Below are 22273 nucleotides of genomic sequence, written 5' to 3'. Positions count from 1 at the left end.
TTTTCTATTTTCTGGTCTCAATCTAGGGTTTCAGGTTATAATAGGCTGCAGGGATTAAGACAACAATGCAAAGGCAGGTGAATGTACAATAACACACCTATGGACCAGATACAGCTGGTGGATTCAGTGCTCGCTAGTACAACAAGAAGCAACAAATGTCAGCCACCCACACACAAGAAATGAATTTGGATGCAAAATGCAAAACTCACTATGAAAATCTGTGCTAGCATACGGACATCTTTTAATTTGAGTGTCATATTGCTGAACAGACCACCACAGAGAATGAAGCAAACACAACAGAAGGATGTAGTGCGATGATAAGTGCGCTTTAATGTGCTATCGTCATCCTCCTTTTGTGCCCAAGCAGCGATGATTACAGCGAGCCATCCAACACGCAGTCCACTGATTGTGCCAGTCAGGCGGGCAGCTATTTCTGCCCGCTATTACTGTATGTGCCATTACTTCGCACTCTCTGGCCCCTCTCAATTCAAGACCCAAATATAGCGCCATCAAATGGATCTGATAAGGGCTCATTTTCCTGGCCCACTGCCAGCAAGCCAGAAAATCACTGTAACGATTTCACAACGGCATCAGTCCAATGGCATTTTGATTTGTTTGGGGGGTTTTATTCTGTTTATTTTTGATGTTCGGTACAAACTTTTGGTAGTGTCGGAAGTCTGAGAAAAACATGTTTTTCTTTGCTGTGCATAGATAATATGGACTTCAGATTTAAGATTACGAGCTAAGTAAGCATAAAAGATATGAGTGGATTAATATCAGTACGATGGTATGAGGGATATTTAATGCATTAAATAGCAATTTTTATATCAGAGTGATTTTCTGGGCCCTTTTCCTCACTCTGAATATATACAGTTCTTGAAGGGTGGGCAGGGGAGCACCAATAATCCTTACAGAAGTCCGAACCATCCTCTGTAGTCTTCTGATATCTGATTTTGTAGCTGAGTCAAACCAGACAGTTATTGAAGTGCACAGGACAGACTTAATGACAGCTGAGTAGAACTGTGTGAGCAGCTCCTGTGGCAGGTTGAACTTAGTTAAGTTCACCAGGTCATTAATGAAGCAGATTTTTTGTTTTAACCAAATTAAGTTAAGTAGTTCATAAGTCAAACAGTCCATTTGAGTGCCTCTAAACTACATACTTGTCATAAACTTCAGAGAAAAATGCAATCCGGAGAGTTATAGTGTTCATAACCCAAAGTCCTATTACGATTTTCTGCTTTAACGGAAGCACTTTGGCTAAAACGGCCCAAATTGATCTGTACGCCTAACGACAAATAAACCCCTTTAAAAGTCTCTGCTATTAGATTCATATGTGTCTCCCTCGATAATCTCTGCGCCTGTGAGCCCAACAGCATTAAGCCACAGCATTAAAGAGCCTGCCGTGTATGCTGTGGGCTTTACAAGTCTGCTCTGTAGACCTTCACAGAGTGGAAGAGAGAGAATAGAGGGGGGGAACTCAATGAGGCTCATAGCACCATAGTGGTCCGTGAGACCCGCCGTCTACCTTGCTCATTACCAAAACGCTGCTTTTTCTCCTATCAGACAGATGTTGGAGTGCGGCGCTTACGACCAGTGAGAAATTAGATGAAGCGATGCCCGAGTCACTTCACAATCACTACGTTTTTTATTTGTGACCGTTGATTTAATTTCCCACCAAATGAGGCCCGTGGAACATGATGCAAAACATGCGCGGAGTCGTTTAACACGAGCCTCGTTTGAGCCTTATATGCTAACTCCCATTTAAGAAGGCACATTTATTTGCAAATTGGTATTTGACATAAATCCAATTGGAGCTTGAATGTCACGGTTGTGGAAATAGTGAGGGGCAACCATATGTAATCAGTTAAAGCGATGTGTGTCTGTGTATTTCCTAACTGATGCCTTTTCCATATGCGCTGGAAAGACAAACACAGATGGTATTTAATGACACTGGAGATGTTGCTAGCTATTTTTCAGTGAGGAAACCACTCACGTTAAAAGCTTCAAGCCCTATTCCTCAGAGAAAAGTTCAGCTTAGGCTTTTGAGAGAAAAGTGAGTGTTTGCTGATTAAAAATTTAATGATCTGAATCACATAATACAATGATATTTGTGTCCCTTATGTTGAAGAAACTGTTGAAACAAAGATTCCACCTGACTCAAAAATCACAGCTCAAGCAACCACTATCATCATTCCTCCCAAGGGCCATCATTGGGACACAAGAGTCTACTAAATATGCTGAAATATTTATTCCAATTTTTTATTTTCTCGTTCTCTATAACACTAAGATAATTTGAAGAATGTTTTTGTACAGTGGAAGTCAATGGGGTCCAAAACAACATTGGAAAGAAAGTGAGCCATCCAGATTTGGAACACCATGAGTTATTGATGATATTTTGATTTAAATTTTTGGGTAAACTATCCCTTTAAGCTTATGCTGAAGACCGCATTAAAACCCAGAGGTCTTCAGACACATGCTAAAGTGCTTCTATGCTGGACGGAGAGAAAAAAAAAACAGAGAGACCGCAGAGTTCTGCTTTCATGCACCAGGAGTGGCAGAGCCTTTTATATACATACTGTTCGTATAATGCTCTGGCTTTTAAAGGCCCTGGGTCTACATTACAACCCTCTACACTGTTCTCTAGCGAGCGAATGCACCCAATTACCGTATCAAATAAAAGCCATCAGCTATATGAGGTTTGCTGATTATGATAGGCTTGCATAGGAAGTTGAACGCAAGAGCTCTTTTGAGAGCATGGCTTATTGCATCATTATATAGTACAAAACAGACTGTGGAAATTCTCAGCCATGCAATTCACAATAAAAATGCAGACACATGTGCACAGGCTAATGCTAATACACACACATACCCAGGAATTCAGCCTCAACAACAGGAAAAATGTGGAGAAACTGCCAGTATGGGCCTTTATGCCAATGGTTTTCAACAGGTAGGTGCTGCAACTACACCATCTGCCTCTAAAGAGCATCTTTGTACACCGCTAGCCATTTAATTTTTTTCCAAGCAACATGTTTATTGATAACATCTATAGAACATCTTCTATAATATAATGAAATAAACTATTAACTAAATTTGAATTTAACACTAAAAATTTCAATTTAACACTAAAAAGCATGTATCAAACCAGGCCATGCACACTTCAAACACACATGTGCAATGTTTAGATTTTCATAACGCTAGTCAGTCATCCAGTTGGCGATACTGGTTACAGCTTTGAGTTGATCTGCATCTGACTTTGAAGTTTAAATACATTCAAACTTAAAATAACTTTTCTGGTTAAATGATTGCATGTTGTATAAACTCCTCTGAAGTGAGGAATGTGAAGTGTAGTGTGTGTGTGTGTGAGTGTAATAAAAAGCACATTACTTCATGGTTTATTCTCTCTAGCATTTGTTCCTCTCCACAGCCTCTGCCATTCATTTGCTCCTCCACAATTGGACATGGACCCTGGATCATTCCCACACATGCAGACAAGAGACACATGTACAATGTATTTGCCTGTGTCTGTATGTGAGGCACTATCCTGAGAATATCAGCAGTAGCTCCTTTATATTCCTGTATTTTCCCTCATGTGCAGTTAGCTCATGAGAGGAATGAGTCAGAAGTAATAGAGGAGACCTCCCCACCTCTTCCCTTTAAGGAGGGGCAGCAAGTGAAAAGGTCAGTCTTGTTTTGCTTTTGTTTATGGATCTTTCTGTTTGTTGTTTGTCATGAATCTCGCTGAACTGAGCTTGTCTCTAATAACAGTACAAAAGAGATTCCAGCCCTGGCAGTCGCACGTAACCGCACATTGTTGGATTGACTTGAGCACTGTCTGATGCCAAAATATTCATTAAATGCAGACATCCCCCTCTCTATCACAAACACATACACACAACTTCAGACACTAGAACTACAGTCTGTCATTTTGTGCTCTCGGGTTTTGGAGAGGATCTGGATTGAGGGGCCTACTTCCTTTACCTCTTCCTCCATATCCATAAATCAGCTTTGGGTTCAGGATGCAGCGCACAGAAAAAACTTCAGGGAAAGAGTGAGTTTGAGACTCTGAGGAACAGAAGGAAACAGGTCGTGGCAATCAAGCACTCTGTTGGACATCTCGGTGCATGGTAGAAAAAAGGAAAATGGGTTTAGGCCTGCGAAGACAAACCTGAGTGGCGTACATTACCGCAAAAATATCGAACAGGCCACAGGAACATCCATTTGGCTATGCGGAGTAACAGCAATGTCAGCACACAACAGGAATTTGGATTAGGCTCAAAAACATTGTCCCGCAAGGAACCGCTTTCATCTACATTCCAGCGAACATTCAAAGGAGTACACGACCGTATAAAACAAATGCCGAAAAGGGAATTGAAGAAATAACCATGAAGAATATAGATTAGGAGTGCAGTGTATCTGTGTCACTATGGTTTCAGGCTCTGCTGTCTAAGGGAAGGATGATGCTATTCATGAATGTGACCTTAATTTCAGACAACCCAGCATTCCTTTCTTTGACACTGTATATACAAAGAAAGATTTCACAAGAGCCAAACCTAAGAGCATTGAGGAACTTCATATAGTGTCTAGCCATTTAGATTACCTGTTCCCAAAATCGACAATATGGCCTAAACAGCCAACAGTATGGCCTAAACGGCTTAGCCCATACAATGAGGGGTTGTGGTGCGGTGGTTAAATGAGAGTGATGCAAATTCGAGTCTGGCTCGCATTTAATTTTCTGATAATTTCCTTAAATCTTTCTATCCTTTCTTTACTATCCCTAAAAATAAAAGTGGCCAAATGGCCAAAAAATACAAAAACTGGACTGGTCGCTGAAAGATCATGGTTTGAGCCATGAATATAGCAATTGTGCCACTTTTGAGAGACTTAATTCCAGAGGAACTGTTCCTGTAATACATTCCTGTAGTTCAATTGAACATGACACTACCAATGCCACTGTAGGTTCAAGAGCAGGGAAAACACATAAACTTTCATTAATTTTTGGGGTCAGTAAAACATTTTTATAATGCTTTTTTTGTGAAAGAAATTAATACTTTTATTCAGAAAGAATACATTACATTGATCAAAATTGACAGTAAACACTTTTCCATTTAAAATAAATGCTGTTCTTTTGAACTTTCTATTCATCAAAGAATCCTATCACAGTTTCCACAATAATATTAAGGAACTATTTTCAACATGAATAATAAAAAAATGTTTCTTGAGCAGCAAATCAGCATATTAAAATGATTACTGAAGGATCATGTGACACTAATGGCTGCTGAAAATTGAGCTTTGCCATCACAGGAATAAAGTACATTTTAAAACATTAAAATAGAAAATGGAAAAATATTAAAATATTAAATATAATATAATATAATATAATATAATATACTTTTTGGATACAAGCGTCTACTAAAGTAGTGACTTTCAAACAGGACACCTGTGGCTCAATGCCAATATTTCACCTTGTATAATGGTTAGCAACCAAGTGGGAGGCTAGATAATGTATGAGACCGTACTAGAGGTCGGTCCCTCTGTCTCTGTGATTAGCCGGTGCAGACAGGCTCTCTCATTAGCTTGGCTTTGGATGAAAATGGAGCAAAATGAAGCTCATTATCACAAAGCGTAACTAATATAGCACAGCAACTCCCCAAACACGCACACACACACGCACCTACACACCCACACACGCTCAAATAGGAGGCAATAAAACTCTATTCTTTTCCGCTCCAAAACTTTCATTTCACATTAAAGTGACCCTGATCTCAGTCTGGTTAGCAAGGGGTGTCTGGACCTGAACTGTGCCAATTACCTATGATGTAATTACCAATGAGAGAGCATTCGCTGCACTGCCTGTAGGGCCCACATGCTCTCCTCTCGCCCCTCAGTCGCTTTAAGGGCCCAGCCTGAGCTTGATTTATGGGTGAGCTGAGGATGGGTGCCTGCTTTTGAAGTCCATGAATGTGCAATATAAAATACACCTGGAAAGAGCCAGGGGCTCCCACCACCTTACACGAGCAGGGGGTGGAGTGGTGTACGAGAGGAAGGAAACATGAGGAGAGGAGGGGTCAAAAGTGTTTCCTTTCAGGTTGGCTTTTATGGCACTACTTCAAACAATCGCTGGCTCTCTCTCTTTCTCCCTCTGTCCCCACCCTGGTCATTGTACAGAGCCAACTGGAATGTAATTGGTCTTTCTTCTCTTTCATGGGCCTGTCTCTCTCTATATACACCTCCCATCACTGTTCTCTGAAGTTACATGTAACAAATGTGTAAATTCGCCAGGTGCCAGAAAGACTGAGCTTCAGAGAGCTTCATACTCGTTCAGAGAGGTGTGGTGTGGCAGGTTTCACAGCTAACAGCTGTAAAACATGTTCAAAAATATCACATATCAAAAATACCCCAACTAGAGCTGGATGATGACTAGAAAATTGGTTTTATATGATAAATCAGTGAGTACATACTTCACTTCACTTGAAATAAAGTAGCACAAGAATATGGAAATCATTCCATACATGGTAAGTAATGGGGTACAAAAAAACACACTGAAAAATGTATTTTTGTTTTTTTTTTAAACAAGAAAAAGTCTTAAGATTAAGATTTATAATCATTTTAAAGAAAAGATATAATATAATATAATATAATATAATAAATATAATATAATATAATATAATATAATATTCTTAATTGTATGTAATTCTTTGCAATTATTACAAATCCTAATAAATCAATTCTAGCTTTAAAATGATTATATTATATTATATTATATTATTCACTTAAATCTAAAAAAAGTTTTAGAATTTTTAATAATTTAAAAAAAGTTGTTATGACTTAAAATGAAGACCATTATATAGTTTTTTTATCGTAACGTTTGTTCAATTATCTAAACTACTAAAAATAACAATTATTGAAATAAATTAAAGAATTAAAATAAATATTATATTAGACTTTCATTTCTTATAATTTTTAATAATATAATTTCAATCTTTCAATCTGAATAATTTAAAACAAAGAAAAGTTCAGACATAAAATGAAAACGTATATATAGTATTATATGTCATAACTTTGTTTTAATAATCCTAATCCTAAAATAATATACTATGTTTTTAAGTAAAAAAAAATAAATTAAAAAAAAAGCAAATAAAATAATATTATTAGTGGTCTCAGACATTTGAACCCTAATGTATATCAAAATACCACTGAATTACCATCTGACACCATCACTATACCTTGGTACGACCACAATACTTTCAGTAAGAGTTAACAGCTTCAGATGGTAGCAGCTGTAAAACGTGACACTCAAGAATGTCCTTTCACTAAGACATATTCAGACAGAATAGCCTCTTAGCTCCAGTCCCTGACACACAAATATACACACCTACCACAAAAACAGGATCTTGAGGCAGACATTACATCAGTGCTGAAACTTGAAGATGACATAACTTAAATCACACTAGATGAAACACGCAATACACACGCTCAACACACACACGCAAGAATTTATGATGCTAATTCTGCCATCTGATTTGTGAACATACTTTAATAGAGACTCGACCACACTGTTGGGTGCACAGCCAGTCGGCGTGCAGATTCCACATGTGCGTGAGTTTCAGCGAGACAAACTGTTTGACAATTTGGGTGAAGACTTACAGAGGAATCTGTATACACGTATGCACAACTTCGAAGTTTCGGTAAACACAGAGAGAAAAAGAATACACAAAAACATCATGCTCATGCACACGCATAAACTCACGCAGAATGAGCAACAGGTATCTTCCCTGGCAGGAGATCAGCCATTTTGAAGCTAAACCTCAAAGGAGTGACTCACCGCCATCACATGGCACGGCACAAGCTATTTCAGATTGTGCCTTGATTTTTTCCCCACCTATCTTCTGTTGTCGGCTGGCCAAGGGGCGGACACACGAGACGGGCGTATGTGTGAGCCCTTCTCCAGCATTCAATGTCCTCCAGTACATCATTTGCGTACTAAAATCTGATAGCCCTGCTCCACAACAAAACTATGTTCAAACTTGAGCGATTCTTAAACAGCAACTTGAGAAGAGCAGAAGTTGACTTCGTTAGGCATGATTAATCAAAACTACGGATTTTTCCTAATCTGGAGTGACCGAACTGAAGTGGAAATTATTAGGGAGGGATGCAGGGAAGACAAACAGGGATGAGCTCTATTTAAAGCCTGCTTGGCGGGGTCTTACCTCTTTGAAGTTAACCTTGGGCCCTGCTCTTTTCCGCTTGCTGCCCTTTCCACCAGGTCCACTGAAATGAATCCATTTTGCAACCTGCGGAAGAGGAGGCAGAGGAGGGCGGGAGAGAGAGAGAGAGTGAGAAGGTGTGAGAGACAAAGACATCGCGAAATACCTGCCGCACAACATTTTCATTTTTCCTAATCTGGAGTGACCGAACTGAAGTGGAAATTATTAGGGAGGGATGCAGGGAAGACAAACAGGGATGAGCTCTATTTAAAGCCTGCTTGGCGGGGTCTTACCTCTTTGAAGTTAACCTTGGGCCCTGCTCTTTTCCGCTTGCTGCCCTTTCCACCAGGTCCACTGAAATGAATCCATTTTGCAACCTGCGGAAGAGGAGGCAGAGGAGGGCGGGAGAGAGAGAGAGAGAGAGAGAGTGAGAAGGTGTGAGAGACAAAGACATCGTGAAATACCTGCCGCACAACATTTTCACTTAGTAATGAAATAGTTAAACATGATGCACTTAGCACATACAAGCTCCATTCAACAGTTTCTGAGCTGAAGGACGTCATTCAAACACGAGAGAAACCGATACAATGACTGAAAGACACTAAATACAAAGCTTCAGGGTAAAATCCTTCACTTCTCACTTCACAAACCAAAAATACACCTTTTAACTGTGTGATTTCCTCTCTTAGCCACTGAGTGATGCTCCAGGTACAAGGAATAGCGAACGCTACCCACAATTACACAATAAAGACGGTTCAAACCGCAAACATCCTCAAAGACTTTTTCAAAACAGAAGATCCACAGTTGTAAAAGTTACCAAGACCTCTTGAATGAAGCATATAAAGTGCTACAGGACATATAGTAAAGAACTATCAATCTGCAAAGGAAGTAAGCTATAAACAGGTGCTCAATGGGAGCTTTAAGAGTTAAAAAAAGTACTTTACCTCTCCTTTGACTTCTTGCACCGCTGGAGTCCGCAACCATTCTGAGCAAGCGTCCCTCGGCCACTGAACAAGAGGAAGAGATCAGCAGAATGTTGAGTGGAAAGAGAGAGAGAGGGAGACAGAGAGAGAATCACTTGTTCCTTGATGGGAACTAACCACTCGACACAGCAAGCTCTGCGACCAGGAGCACGAGTATAAAATAGAGGACAAAATCCCCTCATTAATTTGAAACGGAGGAGTTCTCCTCTAAAGATCCTCGCTCGCGACTCCTGCGAGATCTTCCGCACGCTCGCGCTGCACTTAACCTTATTAAAGCTCGCACCGTCGGCGCACTGAATACCTTCCGTCACTGAGAGAGGGAGGAAAGAGAAAGGAGGGGAGCGAGTGAGAAAAGGAGGAGGCAGAGAGATGAGGAGTGCGTGTGGGGGAGCAGACGGCAGTAGCTGCAGTAAAAGGTCTGGGAGCGGAGCTTCATTGTAATCAACAGCGTTGACTCCCCGTGCAGCCAGAGGAGGGGCCGCTTGTCTCTCTCTCCGTCACACACACGTAAGCATGCACACACACTTCTCTCGGGGCCGCTGCTTTCAGAGGGACTGTCTCTTTAAAACTGATGAGCCGTGTGTGCGTAGAGGTGTGTAAACACAAAGGCAGGTACACTCTTAAAAATAAAGGTGCTTCACGATGCCATAGAAGAATAGCGAACGCTACCCACAATTACACAATAAAGACGGTTCAAACCGCAAACATCCTCAAAGACTTTTTCAAAACAGAAGATCCACAGTTGTAAAAGTTACCAAGACCTCTTGAATGAAGCATATAAAGTGCTACAGGACATATAGTAAAGAACTATCAATCTGCAAAGGAAGTAAGCTATAAACAGGTGCTCAATGGGAGCTTTAAGAGTTAAAAAAAGTACTTTACCTCTCCTTTGACTTCTTGCACCGCTGGAGTCCGCAACCATTCTGAGCAAGCGTCCCTCGGCCACTGAACAAGAGGAAGAGATCAGCAGAATGTTGAGTGGAAAGAGAGAGAGAGGGAGACAGAGAGAGAATCACTTGTTCCTTGATGGGAACTAACCACTCGACACAGCAAGCTCTGCGACCAGGAGCACGAGTATAAAATAGAGGACAAAATCCCCTCATTAATTTGAAACGGAGGAGTTCTCCTCTAAAGATCCTCGCTCGCGACTCCTGCGAGATCTTCCGCACGCTCGCGCTGCACTTAACCTTATTAAAGCTCGCACCGTCGGCGCACTGAATACCTTCCGTCACTGAGAGAGGGAGGAAAGAGAAAGGAGGGGAGCGAGTGAGAAAAGGAGGAGGCAGAGAGATGAGGAGTGCGTGTGGGGGAGCAGACGGCAGTAGCTGCAGTAAAAGGTCTGGGAGCGGAGCTTCATTGTAATCAACAGCGTTGACTCCCCGTGCAGCCAGAGGAGGGGCCGCTTGTCTCTCTCTCCGTCACACACACGTAAGCATGCACACACACTTCTCTCGGGGCCGCTGCTTTCAGAGGGACTGTCTCTTTAAAACTGATGAGCCGTGTGTGCGTAGAGGTGTGTAAACACAAAGGCAGGTACACTCTTAAAAATAAAGGTGCTTCACGATGCCATAGAAGAACCTTTTTGTCTAAATTGTTCCATAAAGAACCTTTAACATCTGAAGAACCTTTCTGTTTCACAAAAGGTTCTTTGTGGCGAAAGAAGGTTCTTCAGATTACAAAAACGCAAGAAAGAGATGGTTCTTTAAAGAACCTTTGACTGAATGGTTCTTTGTGGAACCAAAAATGGTTCTTCTATGGCATCGCTTGAAGAACCTTTTGAAGCACCTTTATTTTTAAGAGTGTATAGAAGGATCTCACAGGTAATAAGAAACATGTGGGAGATAAGAGAAGCGAAAACAGACCCAATGATGTCCCCTATCCATTAAAAAAGTGATGGTATCAGGTATTACTATATTCATATACCATAGTACATCAAAGGTCTTTCAAACATTTCATCTGCTTTAATAATATTTTTGTTATCAAGTGAATTTTTACACCTCTTCTAGAGAAAATGTATGTGAGTGTTGTGGTTGGACACCAAGACGTTGCTATGTGATCGAGCGGTTGCTAGAGGGTTATTGACTGGCTCAAGTAAAAAGAGCTCACATCCTCAAGTCTTGTTCAGACAGGCAGCAAAAATTTGCTTTGCAAAAATCTTTCTGTCTATCTGACCTAAAGCCTTGTAGTTTTGTCATTTGAACCAGGGTTATCATAGTTCTATGATTCAGTTTTTCTTTGAGTCTATTTTGCAATAGTTTTCTCTCTATAAGGGTTAGTTTTATTTCTTATTTAATTTTGTGTATGTGTGTGCATTTTTTATTTTAGTTTTTTGCTTCCAAAGATATTGTGTTAATGTTAAATAATATAATTTAAATAGTGGCATTAAATATAAATTTTATAAAATGTGAAAATATAAAAAATTAAAACTAAACTTAGTTTGAATTAATAATTGAATTATTCATTTAATTTTTGTTTTAAGTTTTGAAGTCATAAAAACATTTTTAGTTTCAGTTTTTCCAATTATAATAGTTTTATCTTTATTTCGGTCAACAAAAAAATCCAATCTGGCCACAAATAACTATTAAAAGTCAGTCAGCAAAACAAAAAACAAAACACAGATTTCCCATGTAGTTTGCATAACAGCCCAGACATTCTGGTCCCAAAATATGGCTTGGGTTTCGGTTTAAATGCAAGTTTATGAATTTTTGCATCCGTTTATTGTCCGCTAGGCGAAATTTGTAATTAAGATTGCTTAGAGATGTAGCACACCCCTCCTCAAGTCTTATGAGTCTTTATGTGCATGCATGATTTTATTAGCAACTTTAAGAGTTAAATAAATGTGTTTTTGTTACCCCAGGGAAGAGAGAAAAAAGTCTGTGAAATGTGTGCGTGTCTATATATGTGTGTTTTTTGACTCTTGTGCACTTTCGGGAAAGGAGAGTAGGCAGAGCAGAATTTGACTCTCGGGCTGCAAACTGCCATTGTTAACTTGGATACCACACATAGCAGTTTTATGGCCCAGATTGCCTGGTTCATTCCCGGCACAGCCAGGCCTTTGTGCGCCTGCAAGACACTGCAATCAGCCCCCTCTCATTGCCAAACTCGTAAAGTACGCACACAAACACACTTGCAAACTCCCATCTCACACACGCTGACAGCATATACGGTAAATTTAGTATTTCTGTGTTAGTACGTCTGTACGAACTCCTAAACATGGCGTGCTCAGAACTAAATTAGTGTTGAACAGTTAACAGTGGGATGTTGCCCTTGTGTTGGCGGCACAACAGCGAGAGCTGCTTTTTATGATGACAGACGTGCTAACTGCTCTCACAGCTCTCTGTCTGAACTTGAGATGTTTTTTTTATATTTTCTCATCTGTCAAATGATCTGATCCCTCCTACTTTATTAATTCGCATTCCTGGTCTTATTGTGCTTGATATGATTCATTGATGAACAAAACAGATTCATCTTTGTAATCATTCATCAAAATGTAATAACTTTCTTTCAGGTCAACCACATGCTACAAAGCCGAAGGTCGTCACCTTCTGCACAATTAAAGGCCGAGCTTATTGTTTTCAGTTGTGTTTATGCACACTTTACACAACTAAAAGCAAACTACTGTATGTACAACAATTATTATACATTAAATTAGATTATTCCCCTCACCAACTGTAATTATGATTCCAAATTTCGGTAACACTTTATTTCGATAGTCCACTTTAGACATTCTATTAACAGTAAGTAACTTTGCAACTACATGTCAACTAGCAGTTAGTAGAGTATTAGTAGACTGTCTGCTTAATATCGTTTAACACTTTCTTTGTCAACTTATTCTACTAACCCTAAACCTACCCTAACAGTCTACTCTGAGAGTTAGTAGACATGTAGTTGCAAATTAATGAGAATTAGTTGACATGTAGTTACAAAGTTACTTATAGTTAGTAGAATGTCTAAAGTGGACTATCGAAATAAAGTGTAACCCAAATTTCTAATTTTCAGTAAAATTTCATACACAGAGCAACACAAGAGCTGATTTATGATAAGCATGTCTACAAATAACACAAAGGATTGGCTTGCAGACTATTTTTTTTACACTGACTAACACAAAAAAATGTTGATGAGGCAGCAGTTGGGCAGACATGGGATTTCATTAGCTGTTGCTCATTGCTACTCTTTTGCTAGCGAGTTTGTCACTCATAGACAATTTGTTTTTTCCTCAAAGAGATTTTTTTTCTTTTTTGTTAAGAGAGGAAGCTGTCCAGCACTACATTTTGTGTTCTAGTTATATTCAAGCTTACACACACACTCAAACAGTAAGAGCTGGACAAAAATACACACTCACACACTCTCAAACCCGTCCCTCAAACACACACACACTCAGTTCCTCTTTTGAGTGATAAAATAACTGGACATGAACTTGCACCTGATCGCTAAGGTGGCAGTGGATTTGACATTTAAGTGAATGCCAGCTATGCTGTGTTCCAAAACCTAGCGAGCTGCTTACATAGGCAGTATATTAAGGCAACAGTACCGACATGCAGATGGTTACCAATATAGGCAACTTATGCAGTCTCTTAAAGGGATAGTTCACACAAAGTTATTTGCTCACCCTCATGTCGTACCAAACTTATGAGTTTCTTTTGTAAAACACAAAAGATATTTTGAAAAAAATGTCTCGTTCATCCAATGAAAGTCAAGGGGGTCCAATTTGGTTTTGGAAGACAGTCATACAGGTTTGGAACAAGATAAGTACACTATCCTTTTAAGATACCTTGTTTTTAAGAAATTCTAAAGCAGCACTGCATATATCCTTCACAAAGAAGGCAAAACCAAAATCTAATGTAATAACCTACAAACCTTAAATATAAAACAAATCCAAAATGGTGGAGAAAGTGGGAGAGATGTTGATTAAACATTTTTAAATAAAATATTTAATTCAATATTTAAAACTATTATTAAAATAGATCAGTATATTTTAAAATTGATTATTTTACCCATTATTTGTGTGTGCTATGCATTTATAGAGCATTACGCTGTTAGCTTAGCAACTTGCTAACATCAAACTCAATTAAAATCAATTGCAAGTCAAGTCTGCTGAGTGGAGTGCTACTTGTAAGTTGCTATATGCTTTCCATATCTGTCCAATGAGGTTCCATGACATCTAGGATGCTGCCTTAGAAGCCGCCATCCTATGTAGGCAATGGGATGAGTGCTAGGTTTTGGAACAAAGCTCTAGTTCTCTAAAACCAGCTTATATTTGCCTCTGAGAATCCTAATGTCTTGAACCACAGCTATTGCCATACAGCCGCATCCCAGCTAATGACCTGAAAGCTGCTTTGCTTTTCTCTACAAAAGGTACACGTCAGGATTGGGATTTGGTAGGCTGCTGTGAGCATATCCTTTCAGCATCAACCCACAGCGAGCAGAGTCAAGGGAGGTCATGAGATTCAGATTGTCCCAGCCTCAAACCCACCTCAAAATGCAGATATAGCGACTTATTATGCTCGCTCAAATGTTTGCCGTCTTAAAAATAGCACAATGAAAAAGAAAGCTCCGTTCCCATCTCATCCCTCCCTTTTGTATGTGTGTGTGTGTATGTGGCTGTGATTGTTTATTGTGGGGTTCGACTATTTCCTGTCATTATTTATTTAGAGGAGCATTCGAGAAGAACATATTTTTTAAGTCAAAGCAACGGCTTCAAACAGGGGAAAGAACAAGGATTTTATCCAAAAGTAAAACTGTTCCACTGCTGATTTTGGCAGCCACGTGTCATTAGATCTAATGGCGGCGTCAATGAAAATGGCGCCGCAGGTCAGTCTAGTTGGCGAATGGGTGTAAATCAAGCGCAAAACTGAGACAAACTGTGCTGGAAGGGAGAGAGATGAATGTTGGAATGCATTTCTTTGAGACGCAGACTCAGGATGAATGAACGCAAATGCTTTTGTGGTCTTCACCGGTTATTATAAAACACACAATTCTTAACGTAAAAAAGATCTTCCAATCTTCATTCAACAGAGTAGATTCCATATACACAGCCTCCACAGTATTCGCTGGAATCATGATATCTTCACAACTGAATCACCTTTCAAACTGTATAATGATTACTAAATCCTACATTAAACAGAAAACCCCCCACAGATTTACGGTTTCATATTAGTCATCAATTGTTTAAGAGCTCATGGCAGCCCAGTTTAGAAATAATTGAGAGCTTAAATAGATCTTAAAGCAGGAGGGAAGCTACTTCATTCATGCCATGTGTCAGTCCAGGAGAGATGCATGTGCTCTATGTTCTATTGCTCAAGAGGAAATGGATTCAAAACGGTTTTACATTCTGAAAGGCATGAGAGGTTGCAACAATACATCTTTTACATGTTGTGTAACAAGCCTGCTTTTACTCCTTTTGCATAATCGTATTTAATCTGGCTTGAATAAGCAAACATCTCAAAATAGATTTTGACTTTCTTCTTCTTACCTTTGGCATTTCAGGTGTATCTAACCAGTCTGAAAAGATGGTTTCAAGTGTGATGCCTCGACTGAAAGAGAAAAGTGATACATTCAGTAATTATTGAAAGAGATCAAGAACTTTGGCTTCCTTTCCATGTGCTTTAAAATCATGAAAATGAAAATAGAAGAGGAATTACTGAATTGCAATTAAAAAATACAACATATGGTTTAAAACAAAACACAAATAATTGCATTAACCTTAATAAATAATCTAAATTAAATTCATATTGATTTGTTAGCAGATTTGAAAATAGATTTATTATCTATTGATCTATTACCTAATTTTTCCCAGAATAGGAATAATTACATTTATTTCCCCAAACTATGTTCAACACTATTAAGTCATCAAAATAAATGGTAATTTTTTCATTTCAAAAAATGTCCAGATGATTGTCTAAAAAACTATATACTGACATCAAAATTTAGTATATAAAAGTATATAAAGTAGTATATAAAATGTTGCCTAAATTATAGCATTCTGGGGGAAAAGTGTTCCTCTACTATGGTCTAAAATTAATAAAAAAATAAGAAATATATATAATAAATTAAAATCTTCTGAAGGTGGCATTGCTTTTATTTACTATTATTAAAACTATACTTGCAGTAGTTATATGAATTTCTTTACATTTCATTCCATTGTAATTTGACTTCTTTACATTAAAATTCCAATTACAATCCTGCTTGATACCTCATTCGAAATTCAACAGGAACTGAGTCGCAATTTTCAATTCAACTCTGAATGGTGCTTAACCCTTGTGACTATAGAGTACAGATTTACTTTTCTTTTCTCTTCTCAAAGTATTTCTCTCTGGCTATAATTGAAGTCATTCACCACTCACTTCAAATCAATCTTGTTAACGTGCAAGAGCGCAGACACATGCACACACACACACACACACACACACACACACACACACACACACACACACACACACACACACACACAAAGCACATATAATCAACTAATGGACTGTCTCAGACAAGAATAACCCGTCTCCAACACTTGTGGCCATTTGACACAACAGTTGAACACATTTAAGTTATGACAAAGGAAAGGATGGAAATTTCCATCTCAGAGTGTCAGAGCAAATCACTAAGCTCACTGGACTGTGATTACTAAATAACAGCGCTGTCGTGCCATGGCGTGTTGTTGCGGAATAAAAGCAAGGCTCATTCTACAAGCAAATACGCAAATACACACTGAGATTGATTTAATGAAGCGTAAATGCTAATCCAAAGAACCTGTAAAGACTGTAAGAGTGTAAAAACTGTTCTGTTCTGATTAGCCACACTGATATATATGTGCAATTAATACCTTCTAACTCACTTAAAATGGAAGAACAGCTTTTGAAAGCATAAATAGTCAGCATATTCAACAAATAACTATGGTTGCTATAAACTCCATTCTGTAAAAATGATTTCACGAAGTTATAAACAAAACAAAGATTACTGGAGTATGTTTTACAAGAAAATACTATTTCAGTCTTTTTATTCAATGCGTTACTTGCAGTTTCTTTGCAATTATTTGTGAAATTTACTAGCCAGCTCTGAGTGCAGTTTTTTTGACCACCAATTTTTTTTGTCAGTGTAGTTACTGTAACTAAAGTCAAATCTTGGTCATTTTTTAAGGAAACTGAAAGCGCATTCTGAACTAGCACTATATATTCACTGCCCATGCAAACTTCTCCTCCATGAAGGTGTTGTGGGTGGTTTCCAGCATGTTGCTATGTTTGTGTTTGGTTGCTAGGGTGTTCTGGGTGGTTACTAGGTGGTTCTTTACTGGCCCGAGTTACTGGCCTGAGCCCACCCCCGAGGTTATACTATATTCTGGTCTGTAAAGTACATATGGCTCAGTTTACTCTTTAATGTAAGGTTATGGGATTTCATTGTCCGTTTTTTAGTCCAGCAAGAAAAAACTTTGTTAATTTGCAAAGAAAATGAATAGAAACCAAAAAAAGGAGCAAAGTAAAGCACAGATATCCAAAATAAATCAGGTGCACATTAACAGAAGCTGCCATGGACTTCCTTAACTGGGAGGTGGTGTAGTAAGAACGGTTTGCCATGGAAGCATTGATTTGTCTTTGATCTGACACAAGGAGTCCCATCTGTGATTGTTTCACCACATCAATCTGCTGTTCTAGCGTTGTGCCGCCATGAATGTTTACATTTCTGAGAAGCAGACACAAATATTGAACGCCCTTACCTTTCAGTTTAATGTAATTCAATCAATCATCAGCCAGTGGCTAGGCCTTAATGAGCAAATGGAGACTACACAAAACTGAAAGAGCGACGGATGAAACAGGAGAGATAAAAAAGGGGGAAAAAATGAACATCGTAGGCAGTAGAGAGAATGAATGAATGCAGAGAGCTGATTGTTTTACAGTTTGCCATGATACCAATATTTCTGAAGCCGAAACTAAAACGACGATACAAAAATAAAAACTAAAATCCTGAACAAAAAATTAAATATTAATATAAATATTAACGGAGTTAAATAGCAAAAATAATAATTAACATTAATATAAATAATAACTAATTAAATAAAAAATGGTACTTACTCCACATATTTCTCAATTTATAAATACTGCTTGAAGCAAAGTCATTAATAAAGAATTGATTAGGAGCAGTAAGTGATTTTTTTCCCTAATATTTTTGCATAACTAACATTAACAAGACATAGCTCGGTTTATATGCTAAGTTCAAAATCATGCTGAAAAGCAGCTAAAGGAACCGACAAGCAGTTTGGATACTGCTTTTTTATCATTCACCAAGAAAAAAAACCCACATCAGACCTAATCTAGGCTTCCCACTGGCTATAAAGCACAAAAATATTATGGAGGGCAAAGAAGCCTCTTCATATTTCTTCTATATAATACATCTTTGGGCAGTTTTAATGACAACATTATGTCAACACGTAAATGATGAGACAGTGAAAATACAGTAAATATTTGATAAAATGATGGGTGAGTTTAGGCAAAAGAACCAGTGGAAAAACTGTTTGAGGTCGAGCTGGAGAAGAAAGATTCCTGCAGGGTCTGGTTTAGCTAAATACCTCCAATTCAAAGTTCCCCACACTAATAATGGCAGAGCAGCTGAGGAGTCCAATGAGCTACTAAAGTGCATGTGTTTTGGACAGCCAGTGTTAATACCATTCCATCATACCTGCTCATTGCTGGAAATGAGTCCAAGAGCATCTGCAGGAAATCCTACAAGAGACAGAATACAATGTGAATGGAAAGCAGTGTGTGAAAATCAAAACTTCAAACAGAGCCTACAGTGTTTAAAAATACTGAAATGTTAATATCATACTGTATTTCTACATTAGTCTCCAATAAGCTCTAAAATGAATAGAGTGCATATGTCGGGTTTGGGAAGTAAATATCCCACTTATTTTCCCCATAAGGGAATTGATTATTAACAATAACTTATTAACCTTTAATGACAGACCCATTGTGATACCCTCAGTCTCTCTGCACTCTCAAACTACTTAAATATTTGTATATCCTTCATCTCTATATCAATAGTTTTATACTCATTCATCACTTCACGGGATTGTAGATCTTTCACTTATTAAAGCCATGAAGCACACAGTCTTGTACCTTTGTCTTTTCATCAGATTTTTAAATTCTATTTCGCTTCAAATAAGAGTTTGTAATGTTGTGATTCACTTGTAGGTAGTTAGTTTGGTTCAGTTGGTTTTTTAAATTCTTAGCAAAAAATGAATAGGAAAAATACTTCCAAGAACCAAGGACGGGCGGAACCAAGGAGTGTTGCCACATGGAGGTCTGGAGGTGAAAAAAAAAAGATCTGATTTATTCTATGTACTATTTTGCAATTCCTAATGAAGTTACCACTAAAAAGCTATTAACTGTTTTCTATATTTACCAAAAGCTGTTTTAACTCTTATTTGGTGCTAGGTGAGTGTTATTTTTGGACCCTGAATGAAACTATGTGTCAAAAATCTCTGTCTCAAATCGAGTTAAGTATCACACCTTTAGGGGAATTGGTGCATTGACTGCATTCTTTCACTGACACAAGCTGATGGAATGACGGTGAGATTGAATCACTGGCCAAAATATGCAGATGCCGTCCAACATTTGAATTCTGGCTAAATGAACAGACATCTCCCGTGCAGGACAAGCTCACCTGAGACGGAATGAGCTGCCCATGGAATTTTCCCACAAACACTTTGAAGAAGTGCAGGAACTTCTCCTCACCAACCTGATCAGCCAGAAACTTCAAGAGGAAGTAGCCCTGAGAGAAAAAGAGAGAGAGCAAATCTACACAACTCGAATGTCCCAGAGGACTCTGTGCTTTGAGCTTTCAGACGTACCTTCAGATAGTGCACCTGCATGAAGGGTTTTTCTGGGTTTAGAGCATGTTTCACTACTGATGCACCAGACTCGCTCACTTCCCCTGTGTTCTCTTTATTGGGCCTGTGTGCAAATACACAAACATATGCAAAAACACAAACACCACATGAATCAGACTGTGGTATTGCAAGGCAAAGTGCTGCATCTGCAGTGCTCTGCACAGGACACTTACACTTACATCAGCATACATTAAGACTTCCTAACAATTTACTAAGTGTAGAAACAATTGCATTCATGAAACCATTACAGCCCTGATAGCTTCTCTGTGCACAGATCCATAGATTACAGTAATGCTCCCTTTTTATGGCTCTTCGGTGCATACAGTAAGTGCACACTGAGATTAGTGTAAGATTGTTAAGTCACAAGACAAAAGGCATTTTTACCACTACCTTATTTGTTTTTACATAACAGTTCAATAAATAGGTTCAAACTGAGTATCTTACTTTATTAGACATAATGTTGGCAGTTACTTTGTGTGCATTTTTGCAATGAAACATCAATGAAATGAAAATGGTTCCAAAACAAGTCAAAGCACAATTGCCGCTGCACATTTAGTTCCTGAATAAATCAGTGTTTTTGAACAAATTGGTTGAATAAATGATCCAGTGACTCACTTGGCTGCATCCATATATGCTTACTTACCTACAATATAAATGCAGATTACATTTATATTACACACATTAACTTTTCCATGACATTCTAATTTATTGAGATGCACCTGTAGATCATACATTTTAAAGGTCACGAAGTAAGTACTTATTCAAAATAAGTACCAACCCAGAGAGTATGCAATTTGGAACACAGCCCGGGTTTTGTTCCTGGATGAATCAGTGTTTTGAATAATTCGGTTGAATGAATGATTCAATGACTGTTACTTGTCGCCATCTACTCTTTGTAACCTCCATAAAGAATCACTAAATCCCCAACAGTCTATCTGCAACACGCAAACACAGAGAAGCCAATCAAATTGAATAGTTAGCAATGAATCATAACATGAAATGGCAAATTTAGATATTTAAATATCTTCAGGATACTTTTGATATTTTTAAGCATCAGACAGGGTTCATTCTCATGGCTCAGTCCAATGGAGTGTTTCCTTCCTATGGCCAAAGGTGCTGTAGATTGCGAGAGACAAACATAGCGTCGAGTGCTGGCCATCTCTGCGTGTGATGACGACCTCGGTTAAAAACTATTGATCTTCTTTGGGAGATTAACTGGTCTTGCCAATAAAAGGCTCTTGTAAAGATGTGGTCGATACTCAGGCGCCGCTGACATAGACAACAGCAACTCTTTTTTTAAACTTTTTTTTTCTTGCAGACAAATGGGCGTGTAGCTATATGTGTGCAGTGTTTTTCTAGCCATCATAACCTGCTTTTGTTTGTTTCTTTGTGTCACGGATTTGATCGTGATAAAGAGCAGTATGATTGATCATGCTCTAATGCCTTATCTCTATGAGGATGTACCCTCAGTGCAGGTCTACGCTGTCGAATTCCACAAAGAAACAAAGTAAGATCTGGGAAAAGGGACAGATGCCTTCCCATATATGGAGATCTAGTCTATGGAGATGAGAAAAATATTTTCTGTCTTATAGTTCCACTAGTGAAGCTTATTCGGAAAAACTGTAATGAACTAAATCTTCACTTTTCCTGAACAAAACGCCGCTATAAAGTTAAAGCATTGCTATGTGGTTGCTAAGGTGTGCGGAGTGTTTGGTTACACCTTTCAAGTCTCTTTGATATCCCATATGGCTCAGTTCATCCTCCAATAAGTGTACAGAATTTTTTCAACAATGTTACTGTCCACCAGTTAAAAATAATTAAATTAATATAATTTATTACATTAATTATAATTAACCACTTTTATTGTTCACCAGTCATTAACTACATTAATAATCATTTAATAATTAAATACATACATTAATTCAATTAAAGATTAATGTGAACTAAAATTATTACATTATCATCATCATCATCAACATCGGCTGCTCATTTACATAAATCAACAACAAACAATGTGTTAGCTGATCATGTCAACTTGATGTTTTCAGATCCTCCTCAGGATACAGTTACAGGTCTAGTAGAGTCAAAATGGCTTCACAGCTACCTTCTTTCTGTATTTGGGACACTCACTTGTGCTTGTACATTATTAATGATTACATGTGGTTCCCCTCCAAAAATAAAGAGCAATGTCTTTCTCCCTTCCTCTCTCT

General features: G+C 38.4%; 1 pseudogene; it reads right to left on the bottom strand.

Moving 5' to 3' along the window:
- LOC107689280 (aminopeptidase O-like) overlaps nt 1-22273 on the bottom strand; it is a 76989-nt pseudogene that overhangs the window by 35272 nt on the left and 19444 nt on the right.

Source organism: Sinocyclocheilus anshuiensis, unplaced genomic scaffold, assembly GCF_001515605.1.
Source record: "Sinocyclocheilus anshuiensis isolate Anshui unplaced genomic scaffold, SAMN03320099.WGS_v1.1 scaffold1255, whole genome shotgun sequence".
Taxonomy (NCBI): domain Eukaryota; kingdom Metazoa; phylum Chordata; class Actinopteri; order Cypriniformes; family Cyprinidae; genus Sinocyclocheilus; species Sinocyclocheilus anshuiensis.
The sequence above is the reverse complement of the archived record's forward strand: the minus strand, read 5'-3'. Positions and strand labels throughout refer to the sequence as shown.